Source organism: Symsagittifera roscoffensis, chromosome 10 (assembly GCF_963678635.1).
Source record: "Symsagittifera roscoffensis chromosome 10, txSymRosc1.1, whole genome shotgun sequence".
NCBI classification, from domain to species: Eukaryota; Metazoa; Xenacoelomorpha; order Acoela; family Convolutidae; genus Symsagittifera; species Symsagittifera roscoffensis.
The window spans coordinates 6,844,160-6,866,263 of record NC_087071.1 but is presented as its reverse complement, the minus strand read 5'-3'; the positions used below and the strand labels follow the sequence as shown (position 1 = coordinate 6,866,263).

The 22,104-nt window shown below is 37.1% G+C and overlaps 1 protein-coding gene across 3 annotated transcripts in view; it reads left to right on the top strand.

Annotated features, from left to right (window-relative positions):
- Window positions 1-22,104, top strand: part of LOC134855355 (uncharacterized) — a 65,662-nt gene that overhangs the window by 2,477 nt on the left and 41,081 nt on the right. The gene's annotated exons all lie outside the window — the stretch shown is intronic.

Below are 22,104 nucleotides of genomic sequence, written 5' to 3'. Positions count from 1 at the left end.
TAATTTTAGGTGGGAGATTGCTCACTTGGTCTATTGAGGATAGGTATATTAGAATTGGCTATAATGGTTCGTCCGGGATAGAATCATGGGTTGGATTGGGTCAAACGAGGTTGAATCAGGGGTCAAACGAGGTTCAATCATGGGTCAAAGGGATATAATCATAATTTGGGCAGGGTCGAATCATGGGTCGAATGAGGTCGAATCATGTGTCAATTGGAGTCGAATCATGGTCAAGCGGAGTTAAATTATGCGACGATTGGGATATAATCACGAGCTGAATTGGGTCAAATCATGGGTGCAATTAAGGAAAATCGAGTAATTGCCGCTTGTTAACCAAAACTGTGAATAACTTGTAACAAGTAATTTAAACCAAAATAAAATGATTATCACCAAAAAATTCCAATAGGTAGAAAACCACCAAACTTTTTATAAACTAATCGAGATAAACTAGCGGTCATCTAATAAAATAAAAATCAACGTTAAACCCACCCAGGTCGAGGTTAACACCGGGGACGAGGTTTGCGATTTGTTTGTTTTTTCAAAAATCCATAGTCGAGAAAGCCCTTTAGTCGAACTAAAAAAATAAAAAATAAAGAGTAAAGTCGATTCATGCGTCAAACAGGGTCATTAGAGTCTAAAAATGTCAAATCACTGGTCGAACAGAGTCGAATCATGGGTTGAAAAGGATCTATAGTGGCGAACTGTATCAAATTATGGTTAAATGTAGTCAAATCATTGGTCAAACAGGGTCATGGCGAACCATGAGAAAAACTCAGCCTTATTCAGTTTAGAAGCGAGATGGTTCACTTCATTAAAAATGAAAACTTTCGGCAAATTAGAGTTGATCATAAATCAAGCAGGCCTTAGGGTTTGAATTTGCCATTTAATTTTAGGTTGTTGTTTGCTCACTTCGTCTTTTGAGAACAAATTGGTCAAATGGGCTATAATGGGTCAATCTAAATCGAGTCATGGGTTGGATTGGGTCAAATCATGAGTCAAACTAGGTCGAATCATAGATTGAGCGGAATGGAATCACATATTAAGTGGGGTTGAATTATGAGTAGAACATAGTAGTTAGAGTCAAAAAGGGTCGGTTCATAGTTAAACAGTGTGGAATCAAGTGCTGAATGATGTCAAATAAATGGTCGAACAAGGTCGATTCATGTGTCGATCAGAGTTGAGTCATGGTCAAGCGGAGTCGAACTATGCGTAGATTGGAGTAAACTCATGAGTTGAATCAGGTCCAATGATGCATGTAATTATTGGAAAGTTGAATTTTTGCTGCTTTTTTAACAAAAAAATGATACCAAATTAATGTGTTTTTGATGAGCAATCAGTATTTAATCAAATACAGGACCGCCACCAGAAGGCCTACAAAGGGTCCCAAAAAGGTAAAAGCTAGTGTTTTGGGAAAACGACACAAATGCCATTGAGAAACTTGAAAGCTAGACCATTATAAAAATCCTCAACGCGTCCTAGCGTCATAATCATCTTCAAGAAATCCGAAAGGTAGAAAAACCACCTAAGTTATTATAAACCAATCAACAAAAAATAAATATTCATCTAATAAATATAAAAATCAGAAACCGTAAACAGTGCCAACCGGCTCGAGGTTTGCTATTCATTGTTTCACTGTGGATTGTTTGATCACACACGTTGAGATTGAGGTAATTATACCTCAAAAGAATCTTAAGTTACCTCAACAGGAAAGGCAAAAGTGCTCAACTTAATCTTACTTCAAGCCACCTCAACTACTACTTTAACTCGACTCAAGTTTAAATTAAAACTTGTGAGAGAACTACCTTAACCTGTACCTCAAGTCATCCCAAATTTACTTGAAAAATTACCTCGACTAAATCTGAAAAACTAGCTTAAGCTCAACATTGCACTCCAAAAACTGATTCGCCGAAAACACTTGCATTTCTTGATATCTTTAGACTTGATTTTAAAAAAAAGTGATGCCTTTCCAGAGCATTGAGACTGAGGTGACAAAAATTCATGGTACAATCATATTTAACAATTTTATCTCTTACTTTTCCTTTTTACTAATGAAAATAACCGAAACAGTTGTTAAAAAAACTGCAAAATTTACCTTTTTTTTCAGTTATTTTTATTTATTGAGATTCAGACTTACCTTAAGTAACTTAAGGCAGGCTTGAGAGAAATTTTACCTTAACAACCACTTACCTTAAATGACTTAAGGTAACTTTAATTCAACTTTTTAGAGTGCACATTTCTGAGTTTGACCGAAACTCCATATCGAGAAAGCCCTATAGTCGAACTCAAAATAGAAACCTAAATCGCGAAAAACTGCATCATAAATCGGTCAAAGTAGAAAAATTCAAAAAATTAGCACAAAAATTCAAAAATTAGCAGAAAAAATTAACAATTAAATATGTGAATTGTATGATAAGCATTTTTTTCTAAAAAACGAAAACCTCAATTTTTATGACCAGACTGTTTTATTAGAATCAAACAGCCACAGAAATAAGTTTATACCAGTTTTCAACCATTTTTAGAAATTGTATGAAAATTGTATGACAAGCATTTTTCCACACACTTTATGTATGGAAATGTATGATAAGCATTTTCGGTGTAAGAAGGCCAACCCGGGTACTTAGAAAAACCACCAGCAGAAAGCTTACCCATTTTTGAAAAAGTTTAAGCAAGTTCTTCGGGGCAAAGACAAAGTCCTCATCAAAAATTTAGATAAATAGAAACATGTCAAATGGGATGAATACAATTTTTTTAAAATTTAAGAAAACAAACAAAACAAACGACAAAAAATTTAATCACTCAAATTTGAAGTTGAAATACGAAGTGAAATTTTGCTCGTATGTTTTGGCTTGCAATCCAAAAACAAAGTTTTATAACGTGTAACTTATTAGATTAGCCTTTTTAGTGACCATACGCAGAGCCACTACAAGAGATAGAACTGCTTGCTATGAGCAAAACAAAAAGCAAGAAGGGAAACAAGATACGGATAGAATCCATCTGTCTAAAGAAGGGTAGTTGGAGGGGTTCTGGCTGTGAAATGTTTTGCTATCAGTAGTATACATACGGTACACAAGGATCGGTGTGGGAGGATTGTCATCTTTCGTACTGGCCATCATGTTTTATATGACAATCAATAGTCCTCGTGTATTATGATATGAAAGACAACCAATTGTCCTCATTAATAAGTATTGATCTGCAGTTGTACCTATTTTTTTTTGTAAAACATTTAACTTTGTTTAATTAATGACCCCTGTGTATAAGTTATGATCCTGATCTCTAAGTAAGGATCACTATGTATAGCTAATGGTCTCTGTTCAACTGGTGATCACTATGTAGAACTATTAATATTTTTTTAAATTAACGATTATTTCGTGTAGCTATTGATCCCGATTTGATTATTGATCCCTATGTATAACTAATGACCACAATGTATTACTAAATCCCCCTCGTTAGTTGAAGATCCTTATGTACAACTAGTTATCCCTTTGTATAACTGACAATCCCCAAGTAATAATGATGATCCCGATGTATAAATAGTGATCCCTAAGAAAAATTAAAGATCATAATTAACCACTAAAGATTCCTTGTGAAACTAAGGATTCTTATTTGCAACTAACAATGACTGTGGAAAACTAAAATTCCAATGTTTGTTCATGATTCCAATAAGTAACTAAAGATCTTTATGTATAACTAATGATCTCTATTTATCACTCATGATCTCTGTACAAAATTAAGCATCCATACATTTTACCAATGATACCTAAATTCATAAACAGATTTGTGTTGTTCAACGAATGATTATTCTAACTAATTATTTTTCCCTACGTTTAATTGATGATCAGATAAAATAATAAAAATGATTCCTATGTATGGTTGATAGCTTAATTGTATAGCTTATAGTTTCTACATAAATCTATTGATTCCTATGTATTACTAATGATCGTACTAATTCATATTCATATTTTTATTTATAAATATGTACATATATCGATTTATTTATTTATATATGTATGTATATAAGCGATGGTTTCGATGTATAATCAATGATCTCTATGGATAATAAATAATCTCGATAGGAAATTATTGATCCCTAATCCCTCTGGATTAACAACGATCTCATAGCATATATTAAGATTACTATGTGCAACTAAGGACCACTAGGTATAACTAATGATCCCAATGTTCAAATTAAATGACGTGATCCCAAGTGATCCATTGTTTAACCTTAGTTATGTGTTGCAGCGCAAATGCATGAGAGTATAAATGCATAAAACTGAACCAAAATATAAATGCATATAGGGACATTAGCCGAGCGTATACATGGTGCGTCCCGGCGGTTTCGGCGCCGGTTCGAATCCCGCCTAGGGCATTTCCTTTCTAGAACTCGAATGTGCACCGAACTTGATGGGATGCTCCGTAACCAGGTTCGGTCCTCCCAAAACCCATTTTAACCGTCTTTTCGCTCTAATTTGGTTCAGCCTTGGCTGACCTTTAAAAAGAGCAATTTGTCTCAAGGACAAATACTGGCCATTTTTGCAGCTTGCTTTGAGTTATGCAGTTTATTGTGTCCGATGTTACCGATGTTACCGATAACAATAAAAAAGCTTGTTAAAAATATCGTTATTTTCCCGATAAAGTACTCGTTATAATTCAAGTGTTTGAAAACCGATTTTATCACGAAGTGTGGAGATTGACGCGCACATTTTGGCGCCCCACAAGGGACCTTTTTTTGATCTCTATCCCCCGAGTTATCATTCTTTGCCCCCCTTTTTCTTTCCTTTCGGTTGAATTCAGTTAGTGCCCTGATTGTTTGATAATTTCTCCGACACGACAGCTGCTCCATTAACGAGGGACACCGGCGAGCTGCTCTTTTAACGAGGGACACGGGTGAGCTGCTCTATTAACGAGAGACACGGGTGAGCTGCTCTATTAACGAGGGACACCTACTTTCTACCTGAGTATTCACTGGTTCCTCACGTCCCTTTCAATTCAACGGCGTGAAATTGCTGCAAGGATCCGGAAAAGGAAAATAGTTGGCACTACTGGCTGGTACTATTAAAACTGAAAGACTTGTTTGTTGTTCAAATACTACTACATCGTCCTCTAGTGGATTTTCAATACGAGCATTTCTCCAGTAAAGAATTGAAAACGAGAAACTGAACCTCCCAGAGTCGGTCTATTACTCCTAAGATCTAGACCAATTGGACTCAGAACTGCAATCTGTACTATCTGAACAGACTAACTTCTAATCACACAAGTGACATCACCGGTGCAAGGAGCTGAATTCTGGTGTTATTTGATTCTCGCATAGTCCAGTTTCGAAACTATATGGGATCAAAAATCGGATTTAAAGATGGATGAAGAGTACAAGACCAGGTGTTGGAGGGTCTGTTGTCAATTTCTCCAGTAAACCGGTGACGCTCAATCTCCAAAACCGTCAAAAACTGTAAGACTCATCTAGTTTTCATGAACTTTTTTGTGCAATAAAATTACATACGGTGTCTTATTGTGTATCCCAACTCAAAGCAAGCTACAAGTGGTAATTTTCCCGATACCACAAAGTTTTGGGTAATTGTGAACGGATTGAAAATCCAAGAAATCGGATCATAGACAAGGGGTACTAGACTAGTTTTTTGGGTTGGTTTACGACTCGAACCTGCTGACCAAAATTTTCCGAAAAATTTTGGGAAAAAAGTAAGAAATTTCCAAAAAATCGTCAAAACGTCCCCATAATTATGCGAAACTGTGCTGTAACATGACACCAACCTTATGGTAAGTGGTCTGGTAGCGAAATATCAGGCAAATTAAGTTGAGTTTTTTCATCCTCAGGTTTTTTCCGCGTGTGTTGTTGGAACTTAACCAATTTGCCTGATCCCCCCACCCACATTGGTGAAACTGAAAGCCAGTACGCTTCAAGTAAATCTAAGCCGTTTCAGCCCGTCCGATTAATGACTACGTTGCGCGACACTAATGTTAAGTGATCAGGTACGGTGATATTAAGTGAGTTAAGTTGAATTCTTTCATCCTCAGGTTTACTCCGTGTGCGTTGTTGGAGTTCAACCGACCTACTTAATTTCCCCACCCCATTGGTTCAAGTAAATCTAAGCCGTTTCAGCCCGTCCGATTATTGAATTCGTTGCGCGATACTAATGTTAAGTGGTCAGGTACGGTGATATTAAGTGAGTTAAGTTGAAGTCTTTCATCCTCAGGTTTACTCCGTGTGTGTTGTTGGAGTTCAACCGACCTACTTAATTTCCCCACCCCGTTGGTACTTTAGCGTAACGTAGCCGTCGCATAGGTCTCTTGAGTGTATGGTATTCATTCTAGGAGCTAGTTCCTTGGATCACGCGCTCCGTATACTATCCGCACCGTCTCAAAAGCGCGTGAAAGAGACTTGTTTCACAAAGCCCGGCTTAAGCTTTAACTTTAACGCCAGGGACTCGCAGAAAACTATCCAATACTATCTGCATCACTTTTTGTCGAATCGGAAAGATCTAGTTATTTGGCACGACGCCATAAATAACTCCATTAGTAAGCACAGCAGTAACAACAACCGTAGTTTGAGTACTGATCAACTTAAGAGCCTTCTTTTGAGATACAAGGAGAATATTACCGCTATTGTATAATGTCGCCGCAACGGTACGAACAATATAGAAAAGGAGTTAAAAAAGACAGGTATTCTCGTTCTTAACATAGTTGAGGATTTTATCTCAAAGCGAAAGGCCAAAGACCAAATACTTATCGAAAAGTATAAAGAGCTGCACCAGCCCCCTTCCCTTGAGTTGAAGACTCTGTTGTTACTTAGACGATACAGTGCTGACCTAAATACACTGAAAGCTAAGAAGAAGCGGAATCGATTGTCGCCTAAAAATCGTAGAGCGATTCACAACAGACTTAAAGCGTTAAAACTTCAAGTTACTCCCCCTTGTAAGTTATTGATATATTAGAGTATTTTGTGGATTTACTTGAGTGAAAATACAGTTTTTTCTGAGAGTCGTTTATTTCTGAAATTATTAAGCATGGAAGTTAAGTTTCAGAAGAAAATTAAGAAGTTGTTTGAGAAACGTAGCACTCTCGAAAACGAACTTTATAAATGCCACGAGATAATTTTAGAATACATAGAGAGTCAGAGTCGTTGCTCAAAAATTGATACTTATATTGAAAAATGTAGGAACTATATAGAACAAGCGGTCGAGATAAACACTGAGTTGATTGATATGGCTGCAAAAAGTGCCAATCCCGACGAATTGATACCGGCACAGGATATGTGGCTTCATAAGTTGACTCAAAGCAACGATAAAGTTCTGCAGGAAGCTATCACATATAAAACAAGTTTTGAGGCAGTAACAGAGCCGGACAAAATAGATAGCAGCTCAAAAGTTTCTCATCATTCTGAAAAAAGTGAAAAACCCCGGTCGCATAAAACAGATACCCACTCTAAGGTGTCGCACCGAAGCAGCCGACATCAGCAATCAGGTTCTCAGAAATCTAGTTATACCGCCGCTCCGTCGAAAACACTTTCTGAGAAAAAACGCGACTTAATGATTTTAAAGAAACAACAAGAGGAACTTGAGAGGCAGGCAAAGGTATCATTAAGACTGAAAGAGCAGCAAAACAAGATGAAACAATATGTTTTAGAACAACAAAGCAGTTTAGAGTTGGAAGAATTGGCTGAAGAACATAGGAAAAAACTGGCAGAAATTGAGTTGAAAGGGCTTGAGTTAGAAGATGAGTTGTCGGAAATCAGCGAGAATGCTGAGGAAAGTGGTTTAACTCGAATCTCTCCACAACTAACAATAGACGAAAAGGATCGTACGCGTCACTGGGTCGAATCTGTCGACCACAATCAGCCTGATGCTGTTGTAGTTCCCAATCAAGAGCAGCACGTTCGTTCAACAGCTCCTGAGGCAACTTATCCTGCATCAACAAATTACTTGGTCTCATCAAGTTTTACAGGAGTGAATAATGGCCAGGCAGCTTCTAGTGATCCGGGATTGTATTACAGTAACCACATTCACGGACAACAACATAATTTGTCGAATTTGGTTCGATCGCAGGTTTCCGTTAACAATCCAGTAGGGTTACAGCAGGTCATGCAACCTGTTTCCATTAATTTGCCTCAGCAAACTTTTTTGTCCACTCATCGGGGGCTAGGCAATCCAAACACAGGTTCAGTAGTCCCGGTAACTTCTGAAAACTATTTTGCTCCGCCATCATCTGCAGAAGTTCCTTCTGGTGTAACACCGTTTTTTCCTGCATCAACAGCAGTTAATCATGTTTCTTTAAGTCATCACACTGCAGGATCAGTAGTAGCTGGCTACCAAGCACCTGTAGCCCCATCACAACAACATATGGGTGTTCCCGTTAGTAGTTATAACTTTTCAAGTGACCACTACAATCCTTATAGTAATTTGTGGAGACCAGCTGTTGCTACCCCTTTAATGTCAACTCAACAGCACTACGTTCCTTCGACAACTGTTTTTTCCGCAGTAACTCCGATTGTTCCTACGAATAATTTTGTTCCATATACAAGTGGAGGGACTGTGTTCTTTGCGCAGCCTGAGAACTTTTCACAAGCTAATCAACCGTTCGTTCCTGATTGTCACGGTAACTCTTCGAATTACACAGAGCCAACTCCCGGTAATTCACCTGGTGCAGACGTCGAGCGTCCACTTTCGACACGAGAGTTGGTTAATATACTCATGCACAGTCGAAAAGATTATCTCCCTGAGTGGAAGCTGACCCAGTTCGATGGCAACCCACTTAATTGGCATGAGTGGTTTGGGCAATTCACATCGACGGTCGATTCAGCCATACTCAGTGACGATGAAAAGCTTACCTATCTGAAAACGCTCGTAGTGGGTAAAGCAAAATCCGCAATCGCTGAGTATAGCTATAGCGGAGTACTATATAAAGACGCATTAGCAACTCTTCAAAGAAAATTCGGGCAGCCGCATGCTGTAGTAGGGGCTCACCTAGATAAATTGAGTAATTTTCCGCCGCTGAAAATGCATAACTCGGAAAATGTAATTGGATTTTCCTCTGCAATTTCTGGACTTGTTGCCGTATTCAAGTCTATGTCTTTTAACGACGACCTGAAAAGTGTTAACTTACTGAATCAGGCTGTGAGTAAGCTTCCCCCGAACCTTAAGGAGGCATGGTCGATGCAAACCGTAAGACGCCAATGGCATAGACCAACTCTGCTAGATTTCAATGAATGGCTCAAAGAAAAAGCGGAGGGTCATGAGAGGCTGAAACCGATCAATTCTAAGGGTAAGTCTGAAGAACCAGTTAAACAAAAAGTAGTTACAAAAGTGCTTGCAGGTAACACTAAGGTAAGTTCTAAGGATGAGAAAAGTAGAGAAAAGACAAGGTTTCCTCCATGCTCGCTATGCAAAGGGCAGCATGCACTCTGGAACTGTTCCGTGTTCAAAGAGAAAAACGCAACACAAAGGGCTAAATATGTAGCAGAACAAAATCTCTGTTTTTCTTGTTTACAAGGCAACCATACCTTCCGAAAGTGCCAAAAGGCAAGAAAATGCCCAAAACAGGACTGTGAGAGCACTCACAATGTTCTTCTTCATGGAGCCGAGAAAGTTTTCCCGCCCAAAGAGGCCGACCGATCACCATCGACTCAAACTAAAACAAACACTACTTCTGCAAATAACGCAGCTTGTGTTAAACCTTGTGAGGGAACTGCAAAAGGTATTCTTCCCGTTGCGTTGGTAGATGTGTCCTCTGGTTCGGAAAATTCGAATGCACTAGCACTTTGTGACACCGGTTCCACTCATTCTTGGGTTTCCGCGGCACTCGTTGAACGTCTGAAATTAGTTGGTACGCCCGTAAATGTTACGACCGATGGTTTTAACTCAGCCAAGGTATCTAAAACTCAACGAGTTCACTTGAAAGTTTCCGCAAAGCCCAATGAAAGTGAATTTTCGTTTTCGTTTGTCGCTTTCGTTAAGCACAACATGTATATAGGACCCGATGTTATAAACGTTTCCGAATTGCAGGTCAAATACCCGCAACTAGCCCCGTTAAAGACGACTGCGTATAATTACAAAGAGATTGAGATAGTTATAGGACAGGACTTCTATCATGCGATAAGACCCCTCGAACATGTCTTCGGAGATGAACTTGACTCACCGTGCGCCGCCCGACTTCCGATAGGTTGGGTCATTAGTGGTCCGTCTCCTGATCGTTCGTCCTTAAATTCTTCTTCCTTTAACTGCGTTACGGACGATACTTCTCTGACCGACCAAATCAAAACTTGGTATGAGTTAGAGTCGTATGGTGCGTTCAAGCAAGTAGATGCCCGTTCCGCCGCAGACAAGCGTGCTTTGTCGATCCTAAAAACTGAAACCGTTCACGATGGTGAGCGTTACACTGTACCGATGCTGTGGAGTGATAATGATGTTAGCTTGCCTAACAATTATTATTCTTCATTAGCCCAATTAAAGTCGTTAGAGAAAAGATTAGATAGAGATCCGTTACTTCGCGAGAAGTATACCGAAACAATCAGAGAAGATATAAGTAAAGGATATGTCATAACCGTCAACCCGCACGATCCCAGCTCACGAGCCGAACGTGAGTGGTATCTTCCACACCATCCGGTTTTGAACCCGAACAAACCCGGCAAGGTGCGCCGTGTGCTCAATGGAGCATCCAAATTTCATGGCACTTCCTTAAATAGATCTCTCTTGGTTGGCCCGGATCTCCTTCAAAATCTTATTTTTGTACTGTTGAGGTTCCGTCAACACAAGTACGCCGTCTCAGCGGACATAGAAGGTATGTTCTTACAAGTTGGAGTACTTGCGCGAGATCAACCGTCTCTCCGTTTTTTATGGCGGGATGTACCCACTTCAAGTGTGGTGGTTCACCAATACACCCGTCATATTTTTGGCGCTCGTGATTCGCCAACTTGTGCGAATTTCGCGCTACAAAAAACTGCTTCTGATAATCAAGCTGAATACCCCGAAGCCGCTTCAGCCGTTGTCCAGAAGTTTTACATGGACGACTATCTTGACTCGTTCGAAAATACCGCTGACGCTCTTAGCCTAAGTAAAGACTTAGTCGCAATGCTCAAATTAGGTGGGTTTAACCTGACAAAGTTTGTTAGCAATGTACCCGAAGTTACAACCGCTCTTAATCCGGACAACCGTGAGTCCAACCCGTCAGTTAAGGATATTTGTAAGAGTCCAGACCAATCGTCGCATGTTCTTGGTCTCAGGTGGGATCATGTAAAAGATACCCTAGTAGTAAGTAGAGGTGTTGATCGACCACTAGATAAAGCAATTACTCAACGCACCGTGTTGAGTTTTGTTTCCTCAGTTTTTGATCCAATAGGACTGGTAGCTCCATATACTGTAAAAGCGCGCCTTTTACTAAAAGACATATGGAGAATCAGTGGTCAAAAGTGGGATGATGATCTCCCAGAGGAAATTAAACAGCAATTTCTAGATTGGCACTCAGGACTTCCACTATTAGGTACTCTGACGATACCTCGTAGCTACTTTACCGAACCGTTCGACCGATGTGAACTTCACACGTTCGGTGATAGTTCGCAGGACGTTTTTTGCGCCGTATCGTTTCTCCGAGCCCGACTTGCTAAATCGCAAAAGACCGAGTTAGCTTTTGTATTTGGGAAAGCCCGTGTAGCGCCTATGAAGATGCTCTCCATTCCCAAGTTAGAGCTTCAGGCTGCTCTGCTTGCGACTCGACTCAAAGAAGAGATTTTGAAAGCGCTTACTTTCAAAGTAAGCAATGTATTCATGTGGACTGATTCTACCACCGTTCTCCAGTGGCTTAACTCGTGCAACAAACTTCCTGTGTTTGTTGGAAACCGCACTGGTGAAATCTTGGAGTCCACCACCATTGATCAATGGAATCATGTACCCAGTCGATCCGTCTGTTTAAAAATTGGGATAAATTCAGCTCAATTGTAAAGTACAAACGTGTTTTAGCGTTTATGCTTCGTGTGCTACCATCGCATAAACACTTCCGTACAAAAACGCTTGAAATAACCGACCCGTCCGAGTTAGATATTGCCGAGCAGAAGCTCATTTATCTCGCTCAGTCCGAATCATTTCCTGCCGAAGTGAAAATACTTCAGTCCGATAAACTGATAACAAAGAAAAGTCGGATTGCTAAATATTCTCCGTTCATCGGCCCAGCTGGCATCCTGCGTTCAACTGGACGTATCAGCCGTCTTGTTGATACCGACTTTGATAGCAAACATCCAATAATACTGGATGGTCGACACCGAGTTGCTCATATGTTGATTAGGCATATGCACTTTCAACATGCACATCAGGGGTTGGATTACATGCGTGCTGTAGTTCAGTTGAAATACATTGTTCTGAAGTTGCGCTGGTTACTTGGGAACATCGAAAATACTTGCATAACATGCCGTAAGCGCAAAGCAAAAACAGTTGTGCCCATTATGTCTGACCTACCGATTGAAAGACTGGGTTACAAACAGCCTCCCTTCTCCAACACAGGTGTTGATTACTTTGGCCCGTTTCAAGTGCCAATACGCCGAAGTACCGAAAAGAGATGGGGTTTCCTATTTACCTGCCTCACGACTCGAGCAGTTCACATCGAGTTGGTTCCATCTCTCGATACTAGTTCCTGCGTCATGGGCGTAGAGCGATTTATTGCAAGGCGAGGTACCCCCAAAACCATTCTTTCTGACAATGGCACGAATTTTGTTGGTGCTCAAAAGGAGCTCCTATCCTGTGTCCAAAATTGGAACAAAGTCGCCCCGGCCGTTTTCGTCCACAAAGGCATTAAGTGGAAGTTTAACCCGCCCAGTGCCCCTCATCACGGTGGCGCCTGGGAGCGGCTAGTGAGAAGTGTTAAGCGAGTGTTGTACGACATATTAGGCAACAGGAGATTAACTGAGGAAGTTCTAGGAACAACGCTCTGCCTAGTTGAACAATTACTTAACGCAAGACCGATCACTCCGGTCAGTTCCGATCCGCACGACCTAGAGGCACTCACCCCGAATCACTTCATTCTCGGTCACAGCGCAGCTAGCTTCCCGTCGTTAAGTTTCGAAGATAACTTTGATTATAAAAAGCGTTACGCCAGAGCACAATCGCACGCTAACGCAGTTTGGTCACGCTGGCTGCGTGAATATGTACCATCTCTCAACAAGAGAGCAAAGTGGCATAATGATTCGGATGTCACACTGAAAACCGGTGACTTGGTTTGGGTAGTCGAACCCGACAGACCACGTGGGCATTACCCACTCGCCCGTATTGCTAAACTACACTACGGCAAAGACGGATGCGCCCGATCCGCCGACATCAAAACTGTTACGAGCGAACTGACCCGCCCGACCGTAAAGCTCGCTCCCGTTCTTCCTTGTTTAGGGGTGGAGGATGTTGCAGCGCAAATGCATGAGAGTATAAATGCATAAAACTGAACCAAAATATAAATGCATATAGGGACAGTAGCCGAGCGTATACATGGTGCGTCCCGGCGGTTTCGGCGCCGGTTCGAATCCCGCCTAGGGCATTTCCTTTCTAGAACTCGAATGTGCACCGAACTTGATGGGATGCTCCGTAACCAGGTTCGGTCCCCCCAAAACCCATTTTAACCGTATTTTCGCTCTAATTTGGTTCAGCCTTGGTTAAGGCTGACCTTTAAAAAGAGCAATTTGTCTCAAGGACAAATACTGGCCATTTTTGCAGCTTGCTTTGAGTTATGCAGTTTATTGTGTCCGATGTTACCGATGTTACCGATAACAATAAAAAAGCTTGTTAAAAAAATCGTTATTTTCCCGATAAAGTACTCGTTATAATTCAAGTGTTTGAAAACCGATTTTATCACGAAGTGTGGAGATTGACGCGCACATTATGCGATCCCTACCTATAACTAAAGATCCCATTCTGAAACTGCCGATCCGTGTCTATAATTAAAGTTCCCTATAAATAACTAAGGATCGTTTTGCAAAAATAAAGAAATCTGTTCAGCAAACGATCATTAAATATGACTAGTGCTCCAAAGTATATTGAGGTCAAAACTTCTGTACGCTGAAAAGGATTTCGTCGCCCGAATGCAGAGAGAGAAATGGTTTTTTAGCCACTGCCACCAAAAAAGTTAAGTACTTGTGATACATAGCAAATAACTTTACTGCTCCAGATTGCTTACACCAAGATTCAGTTCATTAGACTTGCAAAAAAATACATAGGATAAAGCTGCGAACTTACTTTGTTTTTTGGGATCTTTTATTCAAATCTAATTATTTGTTTATCTAAGTAGTGCGCTCGTTTCGATTTGAAGTGAGTCAAGTCTTTCCACAGCCTAAGATTTGTGCAAAGTTACAAATGCGCACAACAAAATTTTTAAAAAAATTATGAGAAAAAAGCGCAGGTTAACTGTGTATAAAAACTAACCGTGTTTTATTAAACAGACCAGAGCACATTTCTAAAACTTTGTACGTGCTACACTGTGATGATGAATACGCTGTTCAGAAAATTTCTGTCTGCGTATGAGAGCTCAGTTTAAATCAAGTTCATGAGCTAAGTGACTGGTTTCGATAGATCTTTTTTTGTTTCAGCTAACCAAATCAATTCTTCGAAACAGTTGTTACATTTGATACTCATAGTTAAATTGGTATCGGAAAGCAAAGAGCAATCTCCTTGTCTCGTTGAAAGCTCATCTTTTAAGCTTAGAACTTAGAACTGCTTAGCACAGTTCAATTTCCAGATAATTTTATGCTTCGGAGGAATTACTGAATAATGAAAACTGAATAATGAAAATTAACCAATTTCGGTCTACTTTCATCCCATTCAGACTTCAGATGTAAAGTATTTCTTACGCGCATTTGGATTGATACCACTTAGCAGAAAAATTAATCTGAGAAAGCATCACATAAATAAAACGATCACAACAGGGGCGGATCTAGGATTTTCTCTAGGGGGGGGCGGATTTTCGAAAAATTTTCCAAAATTTTGACGACCTTTTTTTTTTTTTTTTAGGTCGACCAAATTGATTTTTATTTTTCGCGCTCTCCTAAAGCACTGTTTTGCCCTTATTTTGGCAAAATTTTCTGTGCCGCAGGCAAATTTTTGAAAAAACAGTTTTTTTTGGCGCGCGCTCCCCTCAAAAATAGCATTTATTGGCGCCAAAGGCGCCTTTAGAAAAATTTTAGGGTCGGTCGGCCAAAAATGGATTTCTGAAAAAGTATCAAAGGGGGGACCCTTTGGGTCGGCAGGAGGTCAAATCCCTGAGGGGGGGGCGTCCGACCCCCCCCGCCCCCCCCCCCCTAAATCCGCCCCTGGATCACAACATTTATAGATTAATTAAGAAACCACTTATAAAGCAAAAATTTTCAGGCAGGAATAAAATCAGTGATGCCAGGATAGTGAACAGTACAAATGAAAAAGAAATTTTCCACATGGATCATTCGTCTGCACTGTGATCTTTAGTTATATAAAAGGACCATTAGTTTAAGATAGGGTTCATTAGTTAGACACAAGGGTCATTAGTTAAACATAGGTATCATTAGTGAAACATAGGTTATCATTATCATCAGTTTGTATAGGGGTCATCATTTATGTATAAAGATCAAAAAAAAAAATCATAGGATTGTTAGTTAGACATTGGCATTATGAATTAAACACAAGAATCATTAGTTCTACATAGGGATCATAAGTGATATGTAGGGATCATTAGTTACAAATAGGGATCATCAATTGTTATAGGGGTCATTATTTATATATGTAGATCACCAGTATTACATAGGATTTTTAGTTAGAATTTAGCAGTATGCATTATACACAGTGATCATTAGTTCTACATGGGGATCTTTAATTACTCTTAGGGATCATTGGTTATAGATAGGGTTCACTAGTTAGACACGAGGGTAAATAGTTATACATAGGGATCATAAGCTATAAGTTAGACATATGGTATCATCAATTTTTATATATTAGTATTTATATATAAAGATAGGATTTCACATAGGATCGTTAGTAAGACGTTGGCATTATGAATCATACACAGGGATCGTTGGTTCTACGTAGGGTGCATTAGTTAGACACAAGGATCATTAGTTATACATCGGGATCATTAGTTAAACATAGGGATCAATTGCTATACATAGGGACCATTTGCTAGAATTATAGATTATAAGTTCCATATAGGGACCAATAGCTCTATGTATTGATCATTAGTTCTAAATCGGATTCAATATAATTTTAAACTGATCATTAATTGAACATATAGAACATTAGTGATACAAGGTGATCATTAGTTGTAGCTAAGTTTCATTAGTTAGACACAAGAATCATTAGTTAAACATAATTAGTCATACTTAATCATTAGTTAAACATAGGGATCAGAAGTTAATTTTAGGGATCATTAGTTAGGCATAGGATTTCATCAATTTTTATAGGGTTCATTATTTATTAAAAAGATCACCAACTTTTCATAGGATTGTTAACTAAACCTTGGCACTATGAATTGTACACAGAAATTATTAGTTCTACATAGGAATCTTTAGCTATACATAGGAATCAATAGTTATAGATAGGGTTCATTAGTTAGATACAAGGATCATCAGTTATATGTAGGTGTGATTAGTTAGATATAGGTAATCATCAAATTTATAGGGGTCATTTTTTTGTATAAATATTACCAAGTTTTCATTGGATCGTTAGTTAGACATTGGCAAGTATGATTTATACACAACTATCATTGGTTCTGCTTAGGGATGTTGTTATACATAGGAATCAATGGTTATAGATAGGTTTCATTAGTTATAGTTAAGGATCATTAGTTAGATATAGGGATCATCAAATTTTATGGGGGTCATTTTTTATCTATATAAAGATCACCAATTTTTCAAAGGATTGTTAATTAGACATTGGCAGTATGATTTATACAAAAGCAAGATTAGTTCTACAAAGGGATCTTTAATTAAACATAGGAGTCAATAGTTATGGATAAGGTTCTTGGTTCTTTTGTTAAACACAAGGATCATTAGTTATGCAAAAGGATCATTAGTTAAGCAAAGGGATCATGAATTAAGCAAAAGGATCATAAGTTATTGTAGGGATAATTAGTTAAATACAGGTTATCATCGATTTTTATGCATAAAGAACACCAAGTTTTCATTGGATCGTTAGTTAGACATTGGCACTATGATTTTAACACAGGGATCGATATTTCTACATAAGCGATATATACAGAGGGATCATTAATTTTGGATAGAGTTCACAAGTTAGACAAAAGGATCATTAGTTAAACATCAGGATCATTAGTTAAACATAAGGATCATAAGGTATATGTAAAACTATTAATTAGAAATAGTGTATCACCAATTTTCATAGGGGGGCATTATGTATATATATAAAGACAGGATTTTACATAAGATCTTTGGTCAAACATTGGCACGATGAATTATACACAGGGCTCATTTTTTCTACATAGGGTTCAAAAGTTAGACACAAGTATCATTGAATAGGATTCATTAGTTGTAGATAGGGACCACTTGTAGACATAAAGATACCTAGTTCTACATAGGAATCATTAGTTGTATTTTTGATTACCAATTTTTCATAAGATTATTAGTTAGACATAAGCATTATGAATCATACACAGGGATTCTTAGTTATACATAGGAATTATTTTTATAAATAGTTTTCAATAGTTAAATGCAAGGATCATTAGTTAGAAACAGTGTATCATCATATTTTATAGGGTTCATCATTTATACTTAAAGATTACCATTGTTTCAAAGAATCTTTATTTAGACATTGGCTCACCAGTTCTAATTAAAATTCATTAATTTTACATAAGAAATCTTAGTTATACATACTATTCAATGGCAAGACATGAGGACAACTAAATCTAATTAAGGATCATTAGTTTAACATTGTGTTTGTTTTATGTAAAGATCATTATTTATGTATAGGGATCAAAAACTAGATATACGGATCCTAGTTATCGATATACATCTTCAATTTACATTAGGGTCCTTATCTATATTGAAGAATCATCAGTTCACATAGAAACAATAGTTAGACATCGGTATCATGAATTATACACAGGGATTTTCTGTTCCAGATAGGGATCCTTAGTTAGAAATTAGGATCATCAGTTCTATAAAGGGAACGGATCTTTACGTATACAGATGATCATACGTTTCATATACGTATTATTAGTAATTCGTTGGTTAGACCTAAGGATTCTCTATTATGCATATGGATCATTAGTTAGACAAAGTGATTTAAAAACTATACATAAGCATCAATATTTAGACATAGATATCTTTTATGATGTATATGGATCAATAATTAGAGATACTGATCATTAACTAGACAAAAGGATATCTTTTTGTGCATAGGGATCATTTATTAGACATAGAGATCATTAAGTATACATAGGGATAATTACTTAGGCATAGGGATCATGAAGTCTACATAGGATTATTAGTTTGACATGAAGATCATTAATAAGATCTTATTTACCGACAGAAATCAATCATTTTTTGTAGCTGTCATTAGTTATAAATAAAGATGAACAATTAGCTAGACATCGGCATCAGGAATCATACGCATGGATCTTTGGTAATATTTATATTTATCGGGATAATTAGTTAGACATAGCGATCATCAAATATACTTAATCCTTAATTTCACAGATGGATCGTTAGTCATACAATGTAATTGTTTTCTACTTATCACAATCATTGTTTATACAAAGGATCATTTGTTATACATAGGATCATAAGTTGGGCATCAGCATCAATTTTTCTATTTACAGACTTCTAGTTGTATATAGATCATTAGTTATACATAAGGATCGTTATTTAGACACTGGGAATATTCGTTTCACATAGAGAGCATTAGTTATAGGTAGAACTCACTAAATCTAAATAAGGTCAGTGTTCATAAATAGGTATCTTACAGGCCATAAGTTTTACATGGGGCTCATTATTTAGACATGATGATCATTTTTTCTAGTAGAGGATATTTTTTTCTATAAAAGTATCGTGATTTATACCTAGTGATAATTAGTTAGACATAGGGATAGTTTTGTTATGACTAGGATGTTGAGTTTTGTTATGTAATTTTAGATCTACATAGGGACAACTACTTCGACATAAAGATCATTAGTTCTACATTTGGATCATTAATTCTACTTGAGGACCATTAGTTCTTCGTAAGGATCATTAGTTCTCTATAGTAGTCATTAGTTCTACATAGAGATCGTTAGTTCTACATAGGGATCATTAGTTCTGAAAGGAATATTTTTTTTCTAAATAAGGACCATTAGTTATAAATAAAGATGATTAGTTAGACGTAAGGAGTATTAGTTTTACAAAGGGATCATTAGTTTTAGCAGGGGATCATTAGTTATACAAGGGTCATTAGTTCCACATAGGGATCATTAGATAAACATCGGGATCATTAGTTCTATATAGGGTTCATTAGTTCCACATATTGATCATGGTTTTTAAATATGGGATGGGTATTTATCTATAGGGATCATAAACTAGACATGAGGATGGATGGTGCTTAACAAGGTCATAAATTAGTTAGACATAGGGACAGTTAATTCTATTCTACAAAGGGATCTTTAGTTTTGTTATGCAATTTTAGTTCTACACAGGGACAACTATTTCTACGTAGGGATCATTAGTTCTACACTGGGATCATTATTTCTACTTAGGGATCAATAGTTCTAAATAGGGACCATTGGTTCTTCATAAGGATCATTAGTTCTTTATAGGGATCATTAGTTATTCATAGGGACCCTTAGTTAGTCATAAGAGTCATTAGTTTTACATAGGGATCCTTAGTTCTACATAGGGATCATTAGTTCTACATCGAGATCATTAGTTCTACATAGGATCATTAGTTCCACATACGGATCCTTAGTTATACATAGGGATCATTAGTTCTAAATTGGGAACATTATTTTTTCATAGATATAATTATTTAGACATAAGGATATTGGTCTTATATAGCGATCAATAGTTTTAGCTAGGGAACATTTGTTCTAAATAAGGATCATTAGTTATATATAGGGATCAGTAGTAGTACAGGGATCACTGGTTAGACATACGGATCAGTAGTTTTACATAGGGATCTTTAGTTGTGAAAAGGGATGATTAGTTCCAAATATGGATAATTAGTTAATTATAAGGATCATTAGTTATAGTAAGGGATCCTTTTCTAAATGAGGATCATTAGTTCTAAATTGCGATCATTAGTTAAAATAAGGGATCAAAAAATATAAATGGGGACCATTAGTTAGAAACAAGGAGCCCTTGTTCTAAATAAGAATCAACGTTGATATAAAGGTATCAATAGTAATACGTAGGGATCGTTCGTTAGGCAAAAAGATCTTCAGTTTTACCGAGGGATCATTAGTTATAGATTATGATCTTTAGATCTAAATAAGGATAATTAGTTATATAAGGGATCACTACTAATACACAGGAATAAACAATTACACATAGGGATCATTAGTTATACATAGGGATCAATAGTTAAACATTAGGATCATTAGTTTTACATAGGGATCTTTAGTTATAGCTAGGGATCAATGTTTATCTATAGGGATGATTATTTAGAAATAAAGATCAATAGTTCTGAATAAGTTCATGAGTTGTATAAAGGGGTCCTGAGTTATACATACGGATCTTTAGTTAGACATAAGGATCAATAGTTCTACATAAGGATGATTAAATCTACACCGGCATCTTTAGTTCTACATAGGGATAATTAGTGTTACATAGGGATCGCTAGTTAGACATGAGGGTTATTAGTTTTGAATAGGGATCAGTAGTTCATCATTGAGATAATTATTTCTTCATAGGGATCGTTAGTTCTAAATCGGGATCACTAGTTCTACATAGGGATCATTAGTTCTAAATAGGGATCAATAGTTCTGCATAGGGATCCTTAATTTTACATAGTAACCAATGTTCCTCTACAGGGTCCATTAATTAACATAGAGATTTTAAAAAGGGTTAAATAGAGTTTCAAAAAGGGATCTTTAGTTCTAAATAGGTATCATTAGTTATACATAGGAATCATTTATTTTACAAAGTGATCTTCCTTCTATATAGAGATTATCAGTTCCAAATAAGTATCATTAACTATACATAGAGATAATTAGTGAGACATAAACATCAATAGTTTTACATAGGGATCAGTAATTATACATATTGATGATTAGTTATCTATATGGATATAGGGATCTTGATAAAGACATAAAGATCTTAATTCTATATAAGTTCATTACTTACATTTAGGGATCCTTAGTTATACATAGGGATCATTAGTTAGACATAAGGATCAGTAGTTTTACATCGGGATCTTTAGTTATGAAAAGAGATCATTAGTTCTACATAAGGATAATAAGTTAATTACAAGGATCGTTAGTTATAGTAAGGAAAAGATGTGCGAAACAACTGGAAAATTTTCATATATGTAATTTGAACAATACGAACTTTTTACGAACAATTCAGTGTATTGAATAATCTACGTTTTCATAGCTTGAATAACTTGTACATAAAACTTGAAACTTTAGCGAGTCGATTCGGTGTGTGAAGTATCTCGAAGTTTTTCAATGGTTCTTGGATTGAGTAGCTTGCTTAGAAAAACTTAAGACTTTCTTACGAACCGACTCTGTCTATGAAAAACGTGACATATTTCATAGCTTGCTTAAAAAAAGAACTTTTTCGTAAACCGATTTGAATTGTTTCATAGCTTAAAAAACTTGTTTAGAAGAAACATGAGTTTTTCGTGACCCGAATCGCTCCATGAGATAACGTGAACTATTTTATGAAAAAGTTGCTGAGAAAAAGTTAAAACCGATTTGGTCTTTGAATCAAATTGAAGCATTTCAAAATTTGAATGGCTTGTTTATAAAAACTTTAAAATTTCCCAAAATGATTCGATTTATAAGATAATTTCATTTATTTCATAGCTCAAAAAACTTGCTTAACAAAACTCAACTTTTTTACGAAGCGATTCGGTGGATGAAATAATTTGAAACATTTCAAAGTTTCTTAAATGGAATAGTTTGCTTAAAAAGAGTTTTTATGAACAATTTGGTCTATGAAATCTCTTAAAATTTTTC